The following is a 25545-nucleotide window of genomic DNA, read 5'->3' on the forward strand; positions in this document are numbered from 1 at the left end:
CCCAGCCCCCAGAAATTCTTTATAAAATATTAGTAGGGCTGGGATTGTGGTTCAGAGGTAGAATGCTCGCCTAGCATCAATGGGACCTAGGTCCGATTCTCAGCACCACATAAAAATAAAGGCATTGTGTTGTGTTCATCTACACCTAAAAAATAAATATTTAAATAAAATAAAATATTAGCAAATAGAACTCGGCAATGTATAAAAAGAACTATAGACCATGACCAAATGGTATTTATTCCAGTGAAGCAAGGCAGTTTTAGTATTTTAAAATGTATCAGTGTAATCAATTCTATTAACAAGCTAAGGGAAAAAAAATTCCATGTCAATTGACAAAATAAAAACATTTGACATTCATTCATGATCATAAATGTCTGAGTTTAAAAAAAACAGAGAAGAAGTTCTTCAACTTGAAAAAGAACATCTACCAAAACAAAACAAAACAACCCTGCAGCTAGCATCATTTTTAAAGATAGAAAATCAAATGCTTCCCCTCCAAATTTGGGAACCAGTCATGGATGTTTACTCTGAACTCTTATTCAGCATGGTGCAGGAAGTTCTGGACAGGGCAAATAGAAAGAAAGGGCAGAGAGGAAGAAGAAAAGAGAAGCATATAGATTAGACAGAACTAAAACTCTTTTGCAAATAACATGATTTTCAATGAAAAAAATCCCAAGAATCTATAAAAAACTCAAAGAACTAATAGGTAAGTCTAGCAAGATTACAGAATAAGAGATAAATACACAAAAGTCTATCAATTATATTTTCACATATTTGCAGTAAATATGTGAACACCAAAATTAAAATTATAATTGCTCCAATAAAATGAAATACTTAGGTCTAACAAAACATGTACAATACCTGTACACCAAAAAATTTCACCATATTGATGAAATAAATCAATAAGGTATAAATAAATGGCCAGGTGTTGGTAGTACACATTTGCAATCCTAGAGACTTGGGAAGCTGAGGCAAAAGGATCCCAAGTTTGAGGTCAGTCTCAGTGACTTGGCAAGATTCTGTCTAAAAAAAAAAAAAAGTCTGGGGATATAGCTCACTGGTAAACTGCCCCTGGTAAACTGGGGGTTCAATCTTCAGTACCAGAAAGAAAAAACATCTGAATAAATGGAGAGATGTGCTGTGCTTATGCATTGAAAGACTCAACATAGTAAATATGTGAATTCTTCCCAGATTGGTAGATATGCAGAGCACAATTCTTATCTAAATCTCAGCAAGATTTTTTTTGTTGATATACACATAGATTATTCTAAAATTTACATAGAAAGAAAAGGCAACTAGGTTAGCCAAAACAATTTTGACAAAATATAGAGAGAGATTGGAAAAGTAAGTCTACAATGATTTTTTTTAATATTTATTTTTTAGGTGTAGTTGGACATAATACCTTTATTTTACTTATTTATTTTTATGTGGTGCTGAGGATTGAACCCAAGGCCTTTCACATGTTAGGTGAGTGCTCTACCGCTGAGCCACAGTCTACGATGATTTTAAGACTCATTTTATAGCAATGATAAACAAAGCTATGTGGCAAAAGAATTGACATAGTGATCAATGGAAAGAATAGAGAACCTAGCTAATATAGTAAGAGAAGAAAAGGAAATAAACAGTACGCACATTAAGAAAAAAGAAAATAAAATTTTCTCTGCTTGCAGGTAACATGATTATTTATGTAGAAAATCCAAAAATACTGACCAAAATCCAAAAATTTCTCAAACAAATGATTACAGCAAGTTTGTAGGCTACACAGTTGGTACATTCAGGAACTGCCACAAAGACTTTGTGTCACTGGATGTGTTTCACATAGGGCACAACATACCATATATCCTAGGTGTGTGCTAGGCTTTACCATCTAGATTTATATAATTACACTCTGTGATGTTTGCACAAGAGTGAAATTCTCAGCAGTTCTCAAAAGGTATCCCTATTATTAAATAATGCTTGACTCTACACAAAATTGAATTGTTTTCCTATAAATCAACTGAGGAATGGTTGGAATTAAAGATTAAGAACTTATCAGCATTTATATTAGCACCTCCCAAAATGAAATACTTAGATATAAATCTAACAAAATGTATACATGAACTACACGAGGAAACCTATAAAAAAAAAACCTATGAAAAATATCAAAAGTCTAAATAAGTGGAGAGATAGTCCATGTTCACAGACAACACTCAATATAGTTAAGATGTCAGTTTTTCCCAAATGATTTGTAGATTCAACACAATCACAGTCAAAATCCCAGAAAGTTATTTTGTAGATGTTGGTGAACTGCTTCTAAAGTTCATATGGGAAGGCAAAAGACTCAAAATAGTCAACAGAATATTGAACTAGAGCAAAGGTTGAAGGACCTGACGCTAACCAACTTTAAGACACACTGTAAAGCCTCAGTGACCCAAGGAGTGGGAAGGAGGTAAAAAAAGAGACAAATAGATCAATGGAAGAGAATAGAGAGAAGTAGACCCATATAAGTACAGCTGTCGGAATTTTTTTTTTTTTTGTACTGGGGATTGAGCTCAGGGCCACTTACTACTTGAGCCAAGTCCCCACCCCCTTTTATATTTTTATTTAGAGACATGATCTCACGGAGTTGTTTACGGCCTTTCTGGGTTGCTGAGGTTGGCTTTGAACTCTCCATCCTCCTGCCTCAGCCTCCAGAGCTACTGGGATTACAGGCATGCACCACCAAGCCCAGCAGTCAACTGATCTTTAACAAATTAGAAAATGTAATTCCATGGACAAAGGATAGTATTTTCAACAAAGTGCTAAGAACAACCAGACACCCAAAGGTAAATTAATTAAATACTTAAATAAGAATCTAGGCACAGATCTAACCTTTTCCACAACTCCTAATGGATCATGGACATAAATGTAAAATGCTAATTATAAAATTTCTAGAAGATGATATAGAAGAAAATCTAAGTGATCTTGAGTTTGGCAATGACCTTTTTAGATACAATACCAAAAATATGATCCAGAAAAGAAAAAGTTGATAAAATGGACTTCATTTAAAATTAAAAGCTGCTGTGAAAGTCACTGTTAAGAGAATGAAAAGACAAGTCACAAACTAGGAGAAAATCTTTTCCAAACACACATCTGATGGTGGATTTGTACACAGAATATACAAAGAACTCCTAAAACCCAATAGTGAGGAAACAAAACGCACAATTAAAAAGTAAGCCAAAGAACTAAACAGACCCTTTACCAGATTGCAAATATAAACATGATAAAATGTTCAACAATATAGTCATTAGGGAATTGCAAATTAAAACAAGATCCTGGGGTATAGTCATTAGAATAGCAGCTAAAATCCAAAACATCGACAATGCCAGACATTGACAAGGAGGCAGAACAACAACAACTCTCTCACTTATTATGCAAAATGATACAGCCACTCAAGAAGAATATCTGGCATTTTCTTACAAAGCTAAATGCAGTCTTCCTATATGATCCAGAAAATGCACTCCTTGGTATTGACCCAAACAATTAAGGTTATCCTTAATTGTCCAAACTTGGAAGCAACTAAGATATCCTTCCATAAGTGAATAAACAGTGGTACATGCCTGAAATGACGTATTATTCAGTGGTGAAAAGAACTCGGAAGCCATGAAAAGACATGGAGGAACCTCAAAAGCTATGGCTATGAGAAAGATGCCAGTCCAAATCAACTTCACACCATATGATTACAGTTATAGAACATTTTGGAAAAGGTCAAACACAATAGAAGGAAGGAGGGATGAATAAATAGGTAGACTGTGGAGGATTTTTATGGCAGTGAACTCTTTTGTCCGGTGTATTTAGATATTGCATACTATTTTGGTACTGTGTGGGGGAAATGTGATATTATGCACTTATCAAAACCTATAAAACTATATGACAGGAAAAGTTAACCCTAAGGTAAGCTATAGACTTTGGGTGATAATGTACAAATAGTTCATTAGGCATTGATTTAACTAATAAAACTAATAATGTAACTAACGAATAATCAATTTAGACAATAGTATATAAATATTGATTCATTAGTTGTAACAAATATACTATTTTTTTTTTGGCAGTGTAAGGAGAATCTTTTTATTTTTTAGTTATCGGCGGACACAACATCTTTGTATGTGGTGCTGAGGATCGAACCTGGGCCGCACGCATGCCAGGTGAGCGCACTACCGCTTGAGCCATATCCCCAGCCCTCAAATGTACTATTTTAATGCCAGGTATTGATCATAGAGGAAACTGCTGTCTTGGGAGAAGACGGGGGAGAAATTATGTGGTACCTCTCTCTACACATTGCTCAGTTTTTCTGAAAACCTAAAACTGCTCCAAAAAATGCATCTATTTTTAAAAATAGTTAAATCTCCCATAAAGAAAAATTTGAAACAATTTATTTATCTACTTTTCATTTCACTCCTATCCCCTTGAGGGCTGGTCTGTGCTCTGTAACTTCCTTTCAGAGAGTCATATGTAGAAAGGGAGAAAAAAGTAAACTGGGCAGTGGAGAAACCTGGTGAACACAGGCTAACGCTCTACCCAGGTGATCAAGGTTAAGGTCATCAGTAATGTGGAGTCAGCCCAAGTAGCTGGGATTACAGGTGTGCACCACAGCGCCTGCTATGCAAATTTTCTATAAATCAAACTATTTTAAAAATTAAATGTATCTTAAAATAACATGTAAGCAAGGCATGCTAGTGAACACTTGTAATCCCAGTGATTTTGGGAGACTGAGACAGGAGGATCACAAGTTCAAGGACAGCCTCAGCAACTTAACAAGACTATCTCAAAAAGGGCTGGGAATCTAGTTCATTGGTAGAGTGCCACTGGGTTCAGTCACCAGTACAGCAAAATAATAAGGAGGAAGAGGAGGGGAGGGGAATGTGTCAAGCCAGTAAAGAATCTGGATCACTCGTGCATGGTTGGTGGGAATATAAAACAATGCAACCACTCTGGAAGAATTTGGCAGTTTCTTTAAAAATTTAAACATACAATTCATATAATCCAGCAATTGCACTCCTAGATATTTATGTCAAAGGAATGAAAACTTGTGTTTACACACACAAGCTGTGCATAAATTTTTATAGAAAGTTTTTTTGTAATAGTCCCAAACTTGAAACAACTCAGGTGTCTTTCTATGAGTGAATAATTCAACACATCAGGACATAGCCATACTGTGGAATATTATTCAGCAATGAGAAAGAAGAACCTATTGATACAACAACCTGCATGAATTTCCGGATTCCTGTGTTGACTGAAGAACAGGGGGAAGGAATCCAATTCCAGAAAGTTATGTACTGTGTGATTCCATTCATATATCATTCTTGAAATAATGAATTTAAAGAAATGGAGAAGAGTGGAGGGACAGAGTAAGAGGGAAGTAGCTGTGATTGTAAGAAGGCGACATCGACATCCTTGTAATTATTGAAATCTTTACATGTAACTACACCAGTACCAACACCCCAGTCCGACCCCATACTGCCCAGGGTTCCAGGAGTCGAGCTTTCAGGGATCTCAGTATTGTTTCCAAAACTGCATGTGCTTCTACAAATTTCTCAAAAGTTCAATTAAGAATTTTAAAATTAGAAAGGGAATTCTTAATGAAATTAGTTTTAATTAATGCACTCATGCATGATATTACTTGTTATTAAAACTAGACCAGGGGCAGCATCTATTCTGGTCCTACTTTTCATTTTTATAGGAGTCGTGCTGGGAAACTTTGTTCACATAAGTAAGTTTGGATAGAGTTTTATTATAGCAATATGATTTAACTCTCTGAACTCTTTCCAAGTGCTATGCCAAAAATAACATACTGCTCTATCATCAAGAATTATTTTTAATAATCTATCAGCTGACAACTCGATTAAGTCCTCCTCTGATATCATTGAAGGCAAAGAATTGGAAAACATTTGGCATGCAAATAATTACTACTCATTGTGGTCATTATTAAATTTCTCTGTTCCTGGGAATTCACTTTACCAAGACTTTACAAATGATTATTCATTATCCTTTTTAGTTATTTTCTTAGAGGCAACTTCTAATTAATAGACTTAGAAAGGGTTACAGAAATTGAAATATTGCTCATTTCAATACATATTTCCCCAAATTTTATTTTGTACACTGATTTTAGATTATTATATGCTGTACTTATATTGTCCTCAAATTTTTAAGATCTGCAGATTTAGTGCATTCAATTTATGAATAGCATTCACAATTTAGTCTAATTGTGGAAGACTGTCATCAGTATACAATTAATCACCCAGAGTAAATTTATTCTTTGTCCCCCACCAAAGAACATTTACTTTTCATTTTTCAATCCAGTTCAATGAGTTCATATATATCTTCCCATGACGAATATTTTAAATTTTAATTCAAAGATGACAGAGATCGATAGATAGATATCGATACAGGAACAGGACATGACGCCTACTATGAATTTATAACCTAGATAAAATAATTTGAGCACCTCTTCAACACTTTCTACCCTTTTTCACTTCATTTTCCTGGGATTAGGATTTGCAGGATGACAGTCTCTGGAAGAATGGAGAGAATCATCAAACAAAAATTGCTCTGTTGCAATATATCTGTATTCAAAATCTCCCCCAAAGGAACAAAGTGCTCTGTTTCTAATGCCACGCTTTGTCCTTAACAGAAATGCGCACAGGACAGGGCAAGGCGCACTCTGAGGATCTGTATGGCCCTCGTTCACGTTTCAAGCAGTCCTTTGGTGTCCTGGAGGTTCGTACCTTTGGTCTAATACACCATAGGCAGGTCTGGGATGGGAGAGATTAACAATTATTTTCCTCTTTGGAAAGTGGGAGAAGGGCTATTGAGAAAGGGCAGGCGGGACCAGAGAACACACCTGAACCTCCAACTACACACGCATTTCTGGGTAGATGGCTTTAGGAAGGGCCAATGTGGAAATGAGGAACTGGTTGTCGATTCCCAGAAAGCGATGCATGCCTGGACAGACCTGCACTAGCCCCCTGTCCCTTCAGGGAGATTCACCCAGCTGGTAAACTGCTCTTCCAGGGCCCTCTTCTTCCAATCCACACAAGGAAGCAGTGTGTGGAGGCCCAGAAAGTTCTTCCACTGTCCTTTCACCCCTGCCTGACCCCTAATCAATGACATATCTGCTCATGTGGTCAGTGCTGAAACGTGCCCCAAGTACAACCGTGAGACACAGAGAAGCAGGAGCCCAGAGTCTTCAGGAAGTCAACAGCCCACGACATGAGGCTAGGCAGACACCCAGGAAGCAAACGCACCCTATGTGAGGTGTGTGTGAGAACATGGCAAAGACATGTGTATGTTAGCGGAAGGGAAGGACAAGATGGCTTAGAAGGTTTAAAGGGACTGGAGATTTTTGGTCACAGAGACTGAGGTTTCCTGGTTTCAATTTCAGAGATTCAGAGAAGGGCGTGAATGAGATTTGATGGCGTAAGGTCAATGGTGGAGACCTTTTCAAAACTGTCATAGCGGTCTCCTGGTGAATGAAAATGACCTGCAATTCTTTCCTCTCCATAGATAAGATTGGGTCTTGAGCCAGATTTTTATGTTTAATCATAGGGGAAAGAAAGAAAAAATGGAGAGAAAAAGAGAGAGGAATTTGCAGTCTTGGAAATTCCACTCAACTTCTGAACTAGTGGTAGCCAAATGGATTAATTTATACTAAAGTGTTAATGGCGCCCAGTAGTTACATCAGCCAATGATCCCTTCTAGCTCAAAGGGTTTGTGAAATGGAGTATACATTAAGGAATCAAAGTAACAAAGGAATAATAAAGAAGGAGAACTAGGGAAATGGAATGGGAGAGAGAATTTGTTCTCACCCTCAGGCAATCTAATCAGGAAATTTCCTGCAGTAGCAGTAACTCCTCCAGCGCATGGATAGGGCCAATAGATACCATCTGCCAGTAGATGGCGGTCTTCATATTAACTGGCTGTTCCCTGGAACAGCCCTTCTTTGTACTAGATCATATGGGTAGGGGTTGGCTGGCTCAATGCTTGGGTGGAATAGAAAGCTGCCTGGCACAGTGTGAACTGGAGAACACTGGGTGGTATCTCCACCTGCTCAAAATTAACTTTCTCCCGGGTTCTGCCATTTTTGTCTAATATTCCTATTTATTCCACCCTTTGTGGAGGTGGGCAGATGGCAGGCAGGACGGAAAACTGGAGTTAGTCATTAACACTTTAGCAGGAACTAATTTGGTATATTCACCCGGGAGAGAAAGGAACTTGATAGAAGACTCATAAGTCTTGCAGGAGGATCTGCCAAGCTTTGGTGGTCATGTAAGTAGACCATTTTGAGAATAAGCTAGAGTAGTGGGCAGGCTCTGGGCCCCAGAATTATAGTTTTCTTTTATAAAAAAAAAAAAAAAAAGAGGACAGGCAGAAAAGAAATGGCAGAGTGAAACCATGGACAGGCTGTTGCCTTCAGCTGCCGCAGCATCATGGAGGACAGGGTCCCCCCAGATGCAAGGAACAGCCCAGAAAGCTCCTTGTACCTTGGCTGTGTGCAGACGGGCATTTCCCTGGCTCCCAGCAGGATACCTGCACTTTCTTGGTGTCTCTACCCCTGGCCTGAGAAGAGAAGGGACCCAGACAAAGAGGAGTTGTTCAGAGAGGAGCCAAGATGTTGAGAAGACCTTGGCAACGGGAAAAGACGTGCTCAATAAGACGCAGTTTTCAAAGATTCCAACAGCTGCCATGCAGAGCGCGTGAGCCCAAGAGTGGAACCCGAAGTTATAGAGAAATTGATCATAAATGCAACAGAAGAAACTGCCACCTTCTGTCCTAGCCATCCCAAGGCCGGTGACCGTGGTAGTGTCATGACTCACGCTGGGAATCACTGCTCAGCCAGGCGCTCCGTTTCACATGCCTGATCTCCTTTAATAATGACATTTCCGTGAAGCAGGTATCATTATTACACTTCACACACGAGGAAACGGAGACATAAAGGAGTTTAAAATGTATATGCTGAATGTGCACCTGAGCGTCTGGTCACTGGTGAGGCTGCCTTGGGAGTCGGGTCCCCAGCACAGAGGCAGCGGAGCCCAGGTGGGAGGACCTCTGCAGGAAGGCTGCAAGGGAGACTCCAGGAATTCAGTGATCTGAAAGTCCTCCCAACTGTTAGGGCTTGATGGAGTGAAGACTCAATCATTCAGCAACTATGCATGGAGTGCCAGGCCCTAGGAACCCAGAGAGATCATATTACCAAAAGCAAGGGAAAGAGGAGGGGGTCTGGAGCAGGCCATGGGAAGCATGCTTTAAGCTGAGACCTGAAAGCTGAGTTAAGAAATACAAGGCACAGACACCTTTGTTTTGTTTTGGGAAGGGCAGGGTAACTGGGGATTGGGCACAAGGGTGATCTACCACTGAGTTACATCCCCAGTCCTATTTATTTTCTTTTGAGGTGGGGATTTTGCTAAGTTGCTGAGGCTGGCCTCGAACTTTCCATCCTCCTGCCTCAGTCTCCTGAGTTGCTGGGATATCAGGCTTGCACCACCCAAAATGGCAAGACCTCACTCTTTGAAAAAAAAAAAATGTGGGTAGAGTCAAGGAAGAGGAGCTGAGCACCCGTGAGGCTGGAGAACTGAGCAGGAGCTACGGCCTGCAAGGAGGGGTGAACTGGGTGGAGATTTTATCCTTACAGCAGGAAAGAAGAGGTTTTTAAGCTGGGCCCAGTAACCATGAGATGCGTGTTTTCTGAGACTCCTGTGATTGCTGCACAGGATCTGGGACCCAGGAAAAGACTTGTAGGATTACTTGAGGAAAGTGATTGCAAGACAGGAAATTGCCCTCTTTCCAAATGGTTCTCCAGGCACTGCCCACCCACACGGGTCAGTGTGCATTTTCCTGCAGGGGATCAAGTAAGAAGAGAGAAGATAGGCCTGGGCGCTGGTGGAGGTCTCATCAGCTTGAGCCTCCCTGCAGCTGGGCTTCTGGCCCACCCTCTGGCTGAGCTTTTCAGATCTGCCTTTGGTGATGTGCTGGGGGCTCCTGTGCACCCTTCCATAACCAGTGACAGCTGTGCTGAGCTATAGCCCCAAGTGTCCACCTCCCACATGGCCCCTAGTGATGGGTTCCTTCCCACCACCCAAGGGAAGGTGTGGGAAGTTGGAGCTGAATTACTGGGCAGCCGCTGGGGAGTCGAGCAGAAGGAAAGCCCAGAATATCCTGGGAAGAAAAACTCTAAGTCAGATAATCAGTCCAAACTCTAAACAAGAGTTAAGGAAGGGGTCGTGCAGATTTGGCAATTTATGGTACCAACAAAGCATGCAGCGGAAGAACAAAGGACCCTGAGTTAGGAGCCTCTGTCCATTCCTGTTCCCCCCAACTTCCTGGGTGACCCTGAATAAGACATCTGACCTTTTCTCCGTTTTCCCACTCTCACTCTCAGAGTTACTAGTATTTATCATTTTTGTCTTGGTTAGAAAGAGAAGGTTAGAAAGAGAAGTGTTCTGAAAGTTAAAATCCTGATGCACGAGGAAGGCAGTGGTGGTGTGAGGACAGTTACCGGGTAGCAGGGTTGGGAGGGAGCCAGGCGGTGCATCCAGCTGTCCATAATGTCACGGGTTGTTTCCACTGGAAAGAAATACTCCATGTCCTGGTACTTCTTTTCAGTCTCATCCTGCAGGGCCCCTCCTCAAAGTCACTTTTCCGCCACTCAGCCCTGGGCCACTCAGCCCTGGGAGGCATAAAACCTTTGTTAAGGGGACACTTTGGAAATACCTTCATTCTCATTAAAAAGCAGCTTTACTAACGCCAGTGAAGAAATGCCTGGAACTTAGTAGGTGGCTTGTCCTTGGGGGTTTCTGGAGGACTCACACTGACCTCCGTTCTCAACCCCAGGGAGCTTACCCTCTAGCCATCCCATTCAGGAGATTCAAACAGCAGAGACACTTAACAATACACAGCAGGAAAACACACAGGACCGTGAGGGTGATTCAAGTTTCCACTGTGATTTGTACACTCCAGAAATCATGAACACCTGACTCCTTCAACAAAAACCAAACCTTCTCGCTTTCTGCTCCTCTCTGGACACATGACCCAGTTTCTCCTTGTTCAGAGGCATGCCATCTCTCCATTTTTAAATTCATTTGTTCAGATGGTTATTGTCTATCTCTCCACTAAAACAAAAAAGCCCTTTAAGTTGAGAAACCATGTTTGTCTTGTTGAACACACAGTGTCTTTAGTCCCTAAAACTGTGTCTGGCACGTAGTAGCTACTCTGTGAATATATGATGAAGTGAATGTTGTCTTTTAAAAAATTTTTTTGTTTCCACTCACCAAAATACAAATTCATAAGGGCAGGGAGCTGGCCTGCATTATTCATCATGATACAGTCAACACCTGCAACTCATAACATTTAGAAGTATTTGCTGAATGAATGCATGAATGAATGAATGACAAGTGTAGATTGAGGAGCCCAGGAAGAATTCCCAGAGGACGGAGTATCTGAGCTGGCCTTGGAAAGATTAGCAGAGTTTGGATAACATCATTATTCTCATCTCTTAATTCCACAAGACCTGATCTTACTAATAATAAGAGCTAATATTCCCTGAGTGCTTGCCCTGTGCAGGACACCATTTGGGGCTCTTTCTTACCGTGTTTTATATTCCAGAGAACTTATTTGGGTGAGCTTGTAAGTCAACCTGAAATAATCTTCTGCATTGTGAAATCGGTTTTGACACATTCTTGTCGTGGAAGGCAACCATTGTCCCCTGTGACAGCTGCAGTGCAGAGGAATCCAGGGCAGCTCCCCTGCCTGCTGCTTCAGCAGCTGGTGGGGGTAACAGAGACCACCCCAGGCCCTTCGGCTATCAGCACAGCTGCTCCAGTGGATGAAGACTGTATCCCAGAGTCCAGCTGCTGAGAATACAGAGGGCGGACTTGGCCACTGGCAGGACGTGTGTCCATTCTAACAAGGAGGAGGTGTTTCATTCCTAAAGACCTACTGGTTCAGACCAGCAGTCTTCAAAAGTTGTGCTAAGAAATCTGTAGGGCTGAGGATGGAGCTCAGAGATACAGCACTTGCCTGTAAGAAGCAAGGCCCTGGGTTCTATCCCCAGCACCGGAAATTAAAAAAAAAAAAAAAAAAAAAAAAAAAGCCTGTACGTGGCTGGCATTATCATGTGCACGACCCTTACTGTTGTGGTGGGAACAGTCCATGGGATCCACTCCCCTTCAGCCCTTGGTTTCCATCCTTTCTTCAGTCTCTTGCCGGGCTACGAAGCAGAATCCTAGATTTGTAGGATGTTGGAGCTGGAAGGGGCCATAGAGTTTATATTAACCAAGTCCCTTGTTTGATGGATGAGGACCTGGAGCCCAGGGGTTATCTTCTTGCTGCAGGCCACATAGCTAGCTGATAGCAGCTACAGTCAGCCTCCTGGTTCCATGCCCAGTGCTACTGTGAAAGTGTGTACTAAGGTTTTACAGAATTATTATTACAGTGCTATTTTTCAAAAAAGAAAATCTTAGTTGTATATGGACACAATACTTTCATTTATTTTTGTGTGGTCCTGAGAATCAAACCCAGTGCCACAGACATGCTAGGTAAGCACTCTACCACTGACGGAGCTACAACCCCAGCCCCATACAGTGCCATCTTTATCTCTTTCAAATAACAGTGATTAACATGTTACTAAGATTAACATAGCATTGGTTATTTGTAATATTATCATTGATCAAGCAATTTTCTAGCAGACATGGTGCTAAGGGATTGATTTAATCTAATAAAAAGCCCTAAAATAGGAAGGGAGGGTGGTACTAACTGGGAGAGGCACAAAGAAGACTTCTGGGCCTGGGAAGTGTTCTGAATGTACCAGACGATCCGGCCTGGGTGTGATCACTCTAATAAATACATGCAGTCAAGCTCAACCAGCAGGACACTTAATTCTTATGCTCTGGGTTATATCAATTTTAAAAAAATAATGTTATATGAGCTGGGAAAGCAGCTTAGTGGTAGAGCACTTACCTATCATGCATGAGATGCATGAGGCCCTGGGCTCAGTCCTCCACAACCTGCTCGCACACACACACATTAATTCAAGTGACATATGCATAAACTTACCTCAGTAAGTTTCTAAGGAGGAAAAAATATCCCTAAAAGCTACCTTATTTCCCCATGTTATAGATGAGGAAGCCAAATGGTAAAATTAATAAAATTAATTGTTTAACTTCTAATATGTTCCAGGCATGACACCAAGAGTTTTAGGTACAATATTTCATTTAATCCAATTAAAAAACCCATGAGCCAGGTATGGTGGCATGCTCCTGTAATCCCAGCACCTCTGGAGTCTGAGGCAGGAGGATCATGAGTTCAAAGCCAGCCTCAGCAAAAGCAAGGTTCTAAGCAACTCAGTGAGACTCTCTCTAAATAAGATACAAAATAGGGCTGGGGATGTGGCTCAGTGGTTAAGTGTCCCTGAGTTCAATCCCCAGTACCCCACCAATAAACAAACAAACAAAAAACCCATGAGGCTCTACTGTCCTGTATAACTAAAAAGAACAAAACTTAAAATTTTTTTAAAAATCTCATGAGATTATTTTTTTAACCCTTTAACCATTTCTTATTATGATAAAAGATACATGACATAAGATTACCATTTTGACCATTTGTAAGTGTGCAGTTCAGTGGCTTAACCACACTCATGTTGTTGCACAACCATCATCACCAGCCATCTCCAGAACTTTCTTCATCTTCCCAAATTGAAACTATACAAATTAAAACACAAACTTCCCATCCCCCCTCCTCTCAGCCCCTGGCAACAACTCCCTACTTTCTGTCTCTATGGACTTGACTACTAGGTACTTCATACAAGTGGGATCATCTAGACCTTGTTCTTTGTGGCAGGCTTATTTCACCTTGGGCAATGTTTTCAAGGTCCCTCCGTGCCATAGCATGTGTCAGAATTCGATTCCTGTTTAAGGCTGTGTAATATTACATTGCATGGAAAGACCACATTTTGTTTATCCATTCATCTTCCTTATCTCCATTGTATACATGAGGAAATAAACTCTCAGTAAAGTTGGGGAACATACCTAACATAATAATAGAACCAGAAGCTGGTTCTATTATTATGGTCAAAAGTAGAGTTTACACCCATAACTACTCTTATTAGTCAACCTTCCATTCCTGTGACAAAATACCTGAGGTAATCCAATTATTATAAGGATAAAAGGTTTATTTGGGTTTGTGGTTTCAAAGGTTTTAGCAACAAGACATGGTCACTTGGTCTTATAGCCTGGGCTGTGGTGAGGCAGGGAGCATGTACTAGAGGAGGCCTGTTCACTTAATGGCAGCTGAGAATCATGGAGATGGGAAGGGGCTGGGGTCCCAATATCACCTTCAAGGGCATGTCACCAGTGACCTACTTTCTCCCAGGAGGCCCCATCTCCTAAAGGTTCCACCACTTCCCAATAGTGCCATGGGTTGGGGACCAATCCTTCAACACACGGACCTTTGGGGGTCCTTTGACTAAATTGCAGCCCCTGCTGTTCATCCCAAATGCTGTCTAAATCCTTCTACGAAGCTGAAAACACTGGCCAGCTGTGCACCTGATAGCGCTGTGTCCTCCTAACCCTACAGAGGCCCAGTGGATGCCATTTATTCATATTCTAAGCCATTGCTCTCTGTGAATGGCTGCAGGAAGCCCCTCTGGCTCACCTACTGTGGCCACATGACCTGGCCAAGGATGAAAGGGCAAAAACATGCTGCTCAGCGTGAAAATGCTCGGGGACTGTTTATGAGCCATTCTAGAAGTTCTCCCAGGAGTCACAGGAACATTTCCTCACTAATATACATGTCCATCATGCAGTGGCTTTACAACCTTCGCACCCCAATGATGAGACGATTCATTTATTCAGGAGGATGAAAGTTACAGGTAGAGTATCTTATAGGAACTACAGATTTTCTATGATTTAAACTGGAACCAACTACTTTCAACCCAGAACAGAATAAACACAAGTAAATCTTTTTTGAGAGGTAGTGCGATACAGTAAATTCTCGGGCTCCGAGACCAGATGACTCCCCTTCTCATCTGGAGTCCACCACCTTTTCGTCGTGCGACTTCAGCAAGGTGACTGTCATCTCTGAGCTTCAGGTCCTTTCCCATTACAGTGGAGATAACAAAACTCAATCCACAGGATGGGGACCACATGGCCCTGCCTGCCTGGACGCATCACTTGGACCACCGCTGGGCCCCGTACCACCCTACAGGATGTTGGCAGCTTGAGCTACAGAGATCTCTAGATTGGACGGTCATTGACCCTCTGTGCCTCTCTTGGACACACACACAGAGAGAGAGAGAGAGAGAGAGAGAGAGAGCCAGGGAAGTCCAGGAAATGGAAACATGCAACAGGAAAGAAGAGTAGAAAAAAGCACAGTCTTGGGGGGTAGATCTCTAAAGCTAGGTAGAGTAGGTGCCAAGACACTCCAGAGAGGGACCACACTGGGGACCTGGCAGCCAGAAGAGCCCCAAATAGGCAGACAGGAAAAGAATTCAGCTAAATAGCTGCAGACAGAGCAGTCAGCAGACCTGGAAGGGGCGTTTCTGCAGAATAGATGGTTCCGGAAGTACTGTAAGGACCCTGCTGCCCCTAGGGCTTCTCGATCCCACCATCCCAACACCTTCCAACAGCAGCTTTTGAAAACGAGTTTCTGTTATATTGTAGAGATAAATAGGGAAGGAAATAAGAGATTGCCTTTACCCTTGGGTAGGGCTAGGTCTCCGTTTTTCAGCCAAGGTGAGCTAAGAGTACCCACAAAATTTAGGGTGGCAGCTGAACCCACATGCAGAATTGTAATGGAACACCAAAGGACTTCCTTCCCAGCTGCCATTTGCTAGCTGTATTGTCTAGGGACGGTGTCCTAATCTCTCTAAGCTTTAGTTTCCTCTTTTGTAAGATGGACAGGATGATCATGCCACAGGGCCAGGAGGAGGAAGTGAGATGGAGCCTGGGATCCCAAGCACACACCTGGCAGCTCTTTATAGAGCCACTGAGACCACTGCTGTCCCGACCCCCACTCCTCGGATGTTGTCTTGTGGGGATTCAGCTCTCTCCTTTGCTCTGTGAGAGGAGGAAGCAGAGCAGGGAGAAGAGGCAGGAAAACAGGGACAGCAAGCTGCTCCTCATTTCCACAGGGGAAGGACCCAGAGCCCGACTTCCTAAAAGGCAAGTCCTGCCAACCCTTCCTGGGGTCCCCCTGCAGCCCCTCTGAGCTTCCTATCCCCAGGCCTCTGCTTGCAGCCTCTCTGTATTAGAGAGGGGAGATAGGGACAGGGACACTCCAGCTGCAGGCAAGTTCCTAGAAAGTCCAGTGGAATGGAGATCATTCCTTTGCTGTGAGTAATCGGCCCGAACAAAGCCCACTGGTATTTCCGAGTCCATTCCCAGTACCCAGAGCTGGACCCAGCCGCTCAGCAGCTGCGGAAGAGTGGAATGCGGCTCCCCAGCACCCTGCCCTGGAGTTAGCCTTGGGGAAAGACGCCCAGCCGGAAATGGGGAAGCACTCAGAAGATCATCTCATCCATGCCCCTGCCTCTGGCACAAGCATTGCAAGCCATGGGTGCTTGGGAATCCCCTGTAACCTATACAAGCATGAAGACCAAGGAATAAGTCTGCAGGGTGGGGACAGGAAAGTGATGTCCCCTTGATCTTCCACTAGAAGGGACTGCAGGAGACAGGGAAGAAAAAGAGAAATGCTTACCCCCATAGGATCTCTGACCTCCCCAGCCCTTTTCTTCTCTCTTGCTCCATCTTTGGTCTCCAGGTCGGGGTCCCTGTATACCTCCCACTGTCTTCCTCCCGTCTGGGCCACACATCTGTGACAGTCACCATTCCTGGAAGTTCAGATGCAGGACTAGTCCTTATTCTTTTCTAATAGTGGCATCTGTTTCGTCAGTCCTCCCTGTAGGGGTGGAGGCCTTCCCCGACTGAGACCTGGACCACTGCAGTCCCAGGTAGTTCATCCTGGGGAGCCCAGGCTGATTTTCAAGGGACAGAAGCTTGTACTGCTGCCTGTTCCTCACCCAACCCCATCCAAATTGAAAGAATGGCATCTTCACAGGCCCTGCCACATCAATTACCCCATCACCCCCAAGGGAAAGATGATGAGTGTCCCCTCGAAAATGCTATCGTTTCCCCCAAACTAAGGGCAAGGCAGGCATTAACATTCCCCAGAGAGTTCACCAGGGCTGTGTCCCACGCATCCGTCTGAGGAAGAAGTGTTTCCTCTGCAGGGGAGGCCAGCAGGGATTTCTGAGCTTCTAGGGGAGCGGGGGAGGGGGGATAAGCAACAAGTCCAGGGAGAGGCAGGGGTGTCCAGGGGCCAGCACCCCTCAAGCCTGATATCCAGTAAACATCCTGGTCACTTTGGATTTACTAGCCCTGAAAAGAAGATTCTTGTAAGCACACAGTCGCCTGTGGTCAGGGGGATGATCTCAAACTGCTCCTCGTTCCTGGGCCAGCAGCCAGCTGCCTTGGATGGTCAGAAGGTGAAATTTGAATGCTGGTGAATGGGAGAGCGGAAGTTCAGCAGGCTGAGTTAAGCTCATTCATGAAAAAGATCTAGTCTCACTTCCTTATTACCAGGAGTCGTGTGTGTGGAGGGTGTGTGTGTGTGTGTGTGTGTGTTTACGCCGGCACAGAGGGGACAATTGCTTTCTGTGTCATTTCTTCCCCTGCTCCCACTCTTCCTTTTTTTCTTTTTTTTTTTTGCCTCTCAAAATATAAAGTTCATCCTCAGGAAATTGCCAAAGAATGTGTAGCTGGTCTGTGGTTTGCTGAAAAAAAGAAAGATTCATACAAAAAGCAATACTCTTCCCTCCCCAAAACTTTGTCCCCTTCTCTCATGCTCGCTCTCTCCCTCCCTCCCTCCCTCCCTCTGTCTCTCTCTCTCTCTCTCTCTCTCACACACACACACACACACACACACCCAAACACACATACACATGCGCACGCAGGCACAAACGCACGCGTTCACACACACATTCCCGGATCATGCTGCACACCCAACACCCTGTGCTTCTCCCTTCCAGGCCTGGCTGGTGTGGGCTGCTAAGAGTCAGCCCTTAGTGGGAGCTCAGCCCTTCAGAGGTGGGCTGGGAGGGAGGTCAAGGCTGACCATGAGCAGCTGTTCTGAGGCCCGACACAAGGCTTTCTCTTTGAGGAGAAATTCATTGCTCTCCTGTTGGGTCCACCTCAGCCAGCCACGAGGTGCCTCTGGCTAGCCATGCATGTCACTAGTGGCATGGTTTCCGAGCTTTTTAAAAGACCCTATTTGCCTGTTAACTCTCCCCTGTCTCCCTCCTTCCCTTCCTCTCTCTCTCTCTCTCTCTCTCTTGGTACCAAGGATTAAGCCCAGGCATGCTTAACTTCTGAGCCACATCTCCAGCCTCCTACCCACTTTTGTTTTCATTTTGAGACAGAATCTCACAAAGTTGCTGAGGTTGTCCTCCAACCTGTGATCCTCCTGCCTCAGCCTCCCAAGTCGCTGGGATTACAGGCATGTGCTACTGCACCTAGCCTAACTAACTCCCTCTCTTTATTTACTGGATATGATCATAACGATAGCCTCCTCATAGGGTTGCAATGATTAGGATAATACCCATAGCTAGATATGGTGGTGCAGCCTGTAATCCTAGCTACTAGAGAGGCTGAGGCCAGAGGATCACAAGTTCAAGGTCAGTTCTTGCAACTTAGCCAGAACTTGTCTCAAAACAAAATAAAAATGGTTGAAAATGTAGCTCAGTGGTAAAGCACCCCTGGGTCCAATCCTCAGTACCACACACACACACACACACACACACACACAATCCTTAGTGCGGTACACAGTAATGGCAAATGTTCTTTTCCTCCAGAGAGGGGCCTCCCCACATCTGGAGGCAGTCTGTTCCATTTTTCAGCAACATGGTGAAGATGCCACCAACTCTGCTGTACTTTTCAAGTCTTGGGAGGGTTAGAGGCACCTTCTTTGCCCTTAGGAATAGAAACTGGAATGCTCACCAAGGAAAAAACATATGTACCCAGCACAGCTCAATCCACTCCCTGATGTCCTGGAGCCTCACCGTCATTTGTGTGAGAAAGAAGGCCTGACTCCGAAAAGAAGACTGAACCAAAGTCCCCAAAATGATTAACCGCAACAGGAGAGGTCAAACCCTACGTGGCTTTCAGTTGTTTTTCTCTGACTCTGGCTAAGAAGTGCTTACGGGGCACCCACAGTGATTTCAGTGCCATTCTGGGAGGAGGTGCACCTGTCACCCCTGCTGAGGTCTCTCCGTGGGCACAGCCGGTGGAAGAGCACTTAGGTACTTTCCCTGCAGTAGCCAGCATCCCCTGTGCTGTTGATGCCCCAGGAAATCTCATTCTCGCTGACCCCGCACCTTTGTAAAGCACGCCCAGGACAGACGATTGTGACTGATGGAGCCTTCCCACTGAGGGAGGGGACTCGCTTGACAAGTATTATTCTCCCCCTTTGACAGATGGGGAAAACTGATGTCCACAGAGGTCTTGGCTATGGAGTTGGAAGTTGCTGGAATTCTCCAGGCTGCTATCCCTGCTGTTTCTCCACGTGGTACAGAGGACACAAAGGGCTATTTTTATCCTCTCTCATCCTGAGTTATTCTTCACTGAATTGGACAGAAGCTTCTAACCATCCCCCAAATCCCCTCCCCCAGAGGATCCTCCAGGAAATGAGCTGTCTCACATCACTGCCCTGCTTTGCCTTGACCCTAGCTTTGGCCGTGTGGTTAACACTTGTTGGGTGCTTCTAGAACTCCAGGGACCCCAAAGCAGCAGAGCCCAGGTGGAGAAGGATGGGTTCACCACTAAGGAATCTCCCTCACTGTCTTCATTTCCTTCCCTCTTCCATCTCCCCTTTCCCCAAGCCGCCCATTGATAGTGAAAGAGAGGAAACATCTGGTCTGGGTTCAGTGCCTCCGCCCTGGTGTCAGGGGGCTTGTAGGAAGAGATGGTCGGAGGTCTTGCAACCTTGAAATAAACCAACGGTTCCCTGGCACTCCTCCCCACCCGCCGACCTTTCCTCCCCATCCCCCCTTCATGTCACACACCCTCCCAGCAACAGCCCTATCCCTGCGGCTGCCCAGCAGACAGCTGTTGCTGCCTTTTCCAGAAACCCAAGAGAACCATGACCAAAGTGGGGCTCAGCATGGCTCTGCCAAGACAGTGAGGATGCTGAAGTGGACAGGACCAGGGTGGGATGACACTGGACACGCTCCAAAACCCCATAAGCATGATACTCCTCCAGACTACCTCTTTCTTCCTCCATCCCTCTCCAATCACTGTGAGCTCTTTGATGAAACATTCCCTCTGTGCCAGGCACTAGCACAAATTATCTTATTTAGCCATAAAAATCCATCTCCTTACATCAGAAGGAGAAGCACAGAGAGGGTGAGTAACTTGGCCCAGATCACACAACTGTTAAGTGGCAGAACTTAGATTCAAACCCATCAAACTCCAAAGCACAGGTCCTCAGCACCCTGCGGTCTTTCTCTGAGCACCCCTGAATCCCTTATTCCTCACCAGACCCACGAGCATTCGGACACCCATAACCATAGGAACAGCGGGCATTATTCAGCAGCCTCTCGTTCCTTCCCCATGTCTACATATGCAAGGGAAAGACTCCATATCTACCATGTGGTCAGCCCAGGACATGCAGACTACTTTAACACCATTCCTAAAGTCTAGGAGGTAGGTGGTTATCTGGAAGCATGATCAGTGGAGCGACATTATGAATATTCCTGGGCCTCAGAGGAGCTATCCCATCGTTAGCTCAGGCCTAGTCTCACCTTCTTGCCTCCAAGATCCTACTGTGGTTTTGAAAAACAAATGGCCAGGGCAGCACCACATACGAATGATGTGACACGGTGATTGCTCAGAGTGGCCTGGGGGCTGCTCATGAGTCATGGCCTCATTATGGGGCAGGACTACGTTAGGCCCTTGAGTGAGAGCTGATGCCATCTTCAGCCAAAGCTTGAATTGGATCAAATGCTTGGTACCAGTGAAGAGAGCAGCAAATCCAAGATCCTGAGGAACACAGACTCTATGCAGGAGAAATTGTGGTTTGCAGGCAGAGAAAAGATTACCGAGGAATGCTGGGATCTTGAGAGGTAGTGCTCTGAGGGACTGTCAGGGGCTGGCCTTGACCTATAGACTGCGGAGAAATCACGATTCACACAGTGTCGGTGGGTCCTCTTTGGAAGGGCAGAGGGAGTAGGGTGGGCTCAGTAGCTGAGCTGTGTTTGCAGCATGCCTGAGGCCCCTAGTGCCCCTGTTTCAGGGGGTGCTGGGAATGGTGACAAAGACCTTCAGTGTTAGCAGACCTGGGTTTGAATCCAAGTGTCCCTTCTCGGTGGCGTGAGCCTGAGTGAGTTTTTTAAGCCCTCTTGGCCTAGCTCTGTTGTCGATAAAATGGGCGCCTCATGACCTACTATACTGGGTGGCTGTAAGAATTCTGTGTGTACAGGGGATTTAACATTGTGCCCAGCAGAAGCAAGCAGCCCCAGATTGTCCTCCTGTCCTGGAGTCTGAGTGACTGTGCCAGGTCACTCATCGATTGAAACCATCCAGCAAACAATGTGATTGGGGTCTTAGAGAGACTCCATCTCCATTCTTAGGAGGGTACCTGGGGAAACACCTTCCCATTTAGGGATCAATGTGCCGAGGGCAAGGTGGTCACCCCTCTACCAACGAAAACCCTCAAACAGCAGAATGGACTGTCAGCATATCAGCATCCTGGTGGAACCCTGCACCATGCTGGACACACACACACACACAAAGAGCCCAAAAAGTGACTTCTGTGGTGACTGAATGAAGCCCTTCAGAGGTGGGAAGAGGACGTTAGGAAGAAGCACTACTGGTGGGTTGTACATGCATCCGATATGGAGATGAATACTTTCTCATCTACTCTGCCCCTGGAATTTTTTTTGTTTTTAGTTGTCAGTGGATCTTTATTTTATTTATTTAGTGCTGAGAATCAAACCCAGTGCCTCACCCATGCTAGGCAAGCACTCTACCACTGAGCCACAACCCCAGCCTATGCCCCTGAAATTTTGGAAATAAAGGAATAAAACTTCTCTTGGACAGTGAGACCATGGATGAACACAACAATGCATCAGAGCCAAGCTCGCAGCCACTCTAAAGAGAGCACGATTCTTAGGCAGGGGCTGCGGCTCAGCAGTAGAGTGCTCACCTAGCACGTGTGAGCCCTGGGTTCCATCCTCAGCACCACATAAGAATGAATAAATAAAGTAAAGGTCTTGTGCCCACCTACAACTAAAATAGATAGATAGATAGATAGATAGATAGATAGATAGATAGATAGATATTTTAAAAAAGAGAGCATGATTCTCAGTCGTCCAGCCTCCTCGGGCTTATCTGAAGGGCCATGTACAAGCTGGTCTGTCCTAAAGGGGACAGCAACTGAAACACAGAAGAGAGTCCTAGGGAAGGCCCAGGGCACTGGCCCAGAGAAGGAGTACTTTGGTCTGAAAGACAGCTGTATCTTCCTTGTGGCAATGGGTACGTATATCAAATCATCATCACTTGATACCAAGATATATCTAAATTTTGCAACTAACTTCTGTGTTTTTGCTCTGTGCTCACCAAGCATCCGTAGTAGTGAAGCCTGACTTCCCAAGTCCTTGGTCCTTGGGGACAGAGTGGGAGTTGGCCCCTTAGCAATTCTATTCAGATGCCCTCAGCTGGCTGTTAGGGGGAGTCAGTGTCTCCCACAGTAGTCCGTCCGCCTGCTGAAGTTAGAGCAGAAAGCCATACGCAGACCAAGGTCATACCGCCATGAGCCCATGACTTCCCAGGAAGCTCCTGGCTCCCTGACTCTTTCTATTGTGCTTTCAGATAATGTCTGTTTCAAAATACATTAGAATACATACCTGTTCTCACTCCAAAGTCCTTCTGACTTCAGGTGGCCCCTGACTTCAAGGACTTCCTCTCTGGTGTATTAGTAAGTAAGAAGTTGTGTGTGGTGAGGAAGGTGGGGACGAGGCATCAGAATGGTCACCCACCTGTAGCTCCCCTCTGCAACAAAGGATCAGGTTTGTCGTATCTGCTTGCCTTCTTCACTCCTGGGGCGGAGTGGGGAATGCATTAGGGCTGCCTCCACCTCCCACTCCCCTGCTCAGCAGGGAAGGACAGAGAAAGAGGCCTGGGGGACAATGGACAAGGTCTTTCCCTGCCCTTCTCTGCTCCTGATTTCCACTCCTTCCCTTACCTCTTCTCCCCAGAGGCCCTCCTAGGTGATGACTGACTGAAGCCCCGGCTCAGGTTTCATTCTCTTTCCTTCCGAAGCCAAGAGCATCATCAAACCTTTGAGGTCACCTATGTCTCTCTCAAATCTTACGAACTCCCTCTCTCTCAGAAGTAACATGCTTTTAAGGTCATTTTGCCATTCTGTGATGTCTTAGACAGTTATTTCACCGCTGTGACCAAAAGATCTGACAACTGTAGAGGATGAAAAGTATATTTGGGGGCTCACGGTTTCAGAGGTCTCCATCAATAGACAGTAGGCTCCAATCCTCAGGGCTCGAGATGAGGCAGGAACAACATGGCGAAGAGTGTGGCAGAGGGAAGCAGCTCATATGATGATCAGAAAGCAGAGAGAGATTTCAAGCTCTGTATACAGAATATATACCCCAAAGCCATGCCCCAATTCCCACCTCCTCCAGCCACACTCTCCACTTCAGTTCCCACTCAGTTAATCCCATCAGGGATTAATTCACTGATTAGGTGAAGGGTATAGCCCAATCATTTCTCCTCCAAACTTTCTTGCATTGTCTCACATGTGAGTTTTTGGGGAACACCACATCTAAACCATAACATTGGATATGCCCCTAAGTAATAAACTTTTGTCTTCTTATTAAATCAGGATGGATGAGGCATTTGTTTTTTTATTGCAGCATTGGGAATCAATCCCAGGGCCTTGCACATATTACACAAGGACTCTACCACTGAGCTACACCACTGGGCCAAGGCATCATTTGTATGCAGTAAAATTCACTCTTTTTTATGTTTTTGCATTTAATGAATGTTGACAAACTGAACTGTGCACCTACTCTTATGTTCAAGATATAGAACATAGGGGTTCAGGGTGTAGCTCAGGGGCAGAGCCCTTACCTAGCATGCAGGAGGTCCTGAGTTCCACCCCAAGCACTGTGAAAAAAATATGGAAATTCTCATCTCCCCAAATGTTCCTCATGCCTTTTTGTGGAGACTTCCCTCTTCTAATACTTTGGCTTTGGCAACTGGGATATCTTTTCTAATCTGATGGTTTTTTCTTTTCCAGAATGTCATATAAAAAGCATCATATATGAAGTGGCTCTGAGTCTAGCTTCTGACACTGGACACAATGCCGCTGAAATTCATGCATGTTGTCAGAGGAGTTCTAACACTTGACCATCTCTCATTGTGCCAGAGCATGCGGATGGATCACTTTATCATTTGAGTTGCTTTCAGTTCAGGGCAATTACGAATAAAGATATTGTTACATTTGTGTACAACTGTTTTGTGTGGACATTCTCACAAAAAATTGGGAAAAGGTCTAGGGGTGAGACTTCTGTATCATAAAGCAAATATATATTAAATTGTATAAGAAATTGACAAACCACCTTCTAAATTTGCTGAACCCATCTTGCATTTCTAGCAACAATATGTAAGAATTTTAGTTGCTCCATATTCTGACCAAACACTCCATATTGTGCATGTGCCAGGGATTGAAACCAGGGCTCCTACATGCTAGATAAGAGCTCTACCACTAAACCATACCACAGCCCTAGTGCTTACTATGTCATGATTATTATATAGTCCGGATGAAAATACTTCATCAGGAATATAGATATTACAAATATTCTCTCACCCTGTGGCCTTTTTCTTTTCCTGACAATATCTTTTCAAAGAGCAGAAGTTTTTTGTTTTGACACCATCTGTTTTTATCAAATCTTTCTTTTAAGGTTAATGTTTTTTGTGTCATTTCTAAGAAATTTTTGTATGAAGTCACAAAAACTTTCTCCTGTTTGCTTCTAGAATTTTTATAGTCTTGGGTTTTCTGTTTAGGTCTATGATCCCACTTAGAGTTAGTTTTTTATATGGTGTGAGATACGATAAGGCTTACATTCTTATAGGTCTATTCTTTTTTTTTTTTTTTCCATATGGATGTCCAAATGTTCAATCACCATTTCTTGAACAGTTCAGACTTTCTTATTAAATTGCTTTGATATCTTTGTGAAAAATGAATTGACCACACAGGTGTGGATCTGTTTCTAGACCCTGCTCTTTTTCTTTTAGATATGTCTCTTCTACATACTAGACCAACACTGTAATGCCTTGACTGTCCCTGCTTTATAGCAAGCCTAAAAATTAGGATATCGTTCATTTTGATGTTTATATAATGGAATCATACTATATGCATTCTTTTTCTGCTTTTTCTACATTAATTTTGAGATTCAGCTACATTGAGGTACAGACCTATAATAATGCCTTCATTTTCACTACTTTGTATGTCTATCCACAGTTTTTT

This window comes from Callospermophilus lateralis, chromosome 4 (assembly GCF_048772815.1).
Source record: "Callospermophilus lateralis isolate mCalLat2 chromosome 4, mCalLat2.hap1, whole genome shotgun sequence".
NCBI classification, from domain to species: domain Eukaryota; kingdom Metazoa; phylum Chordata; class Mammalia; order Rodentia; family Sciuridae; genus Callospermophilus; species Callospermophilus lateralis.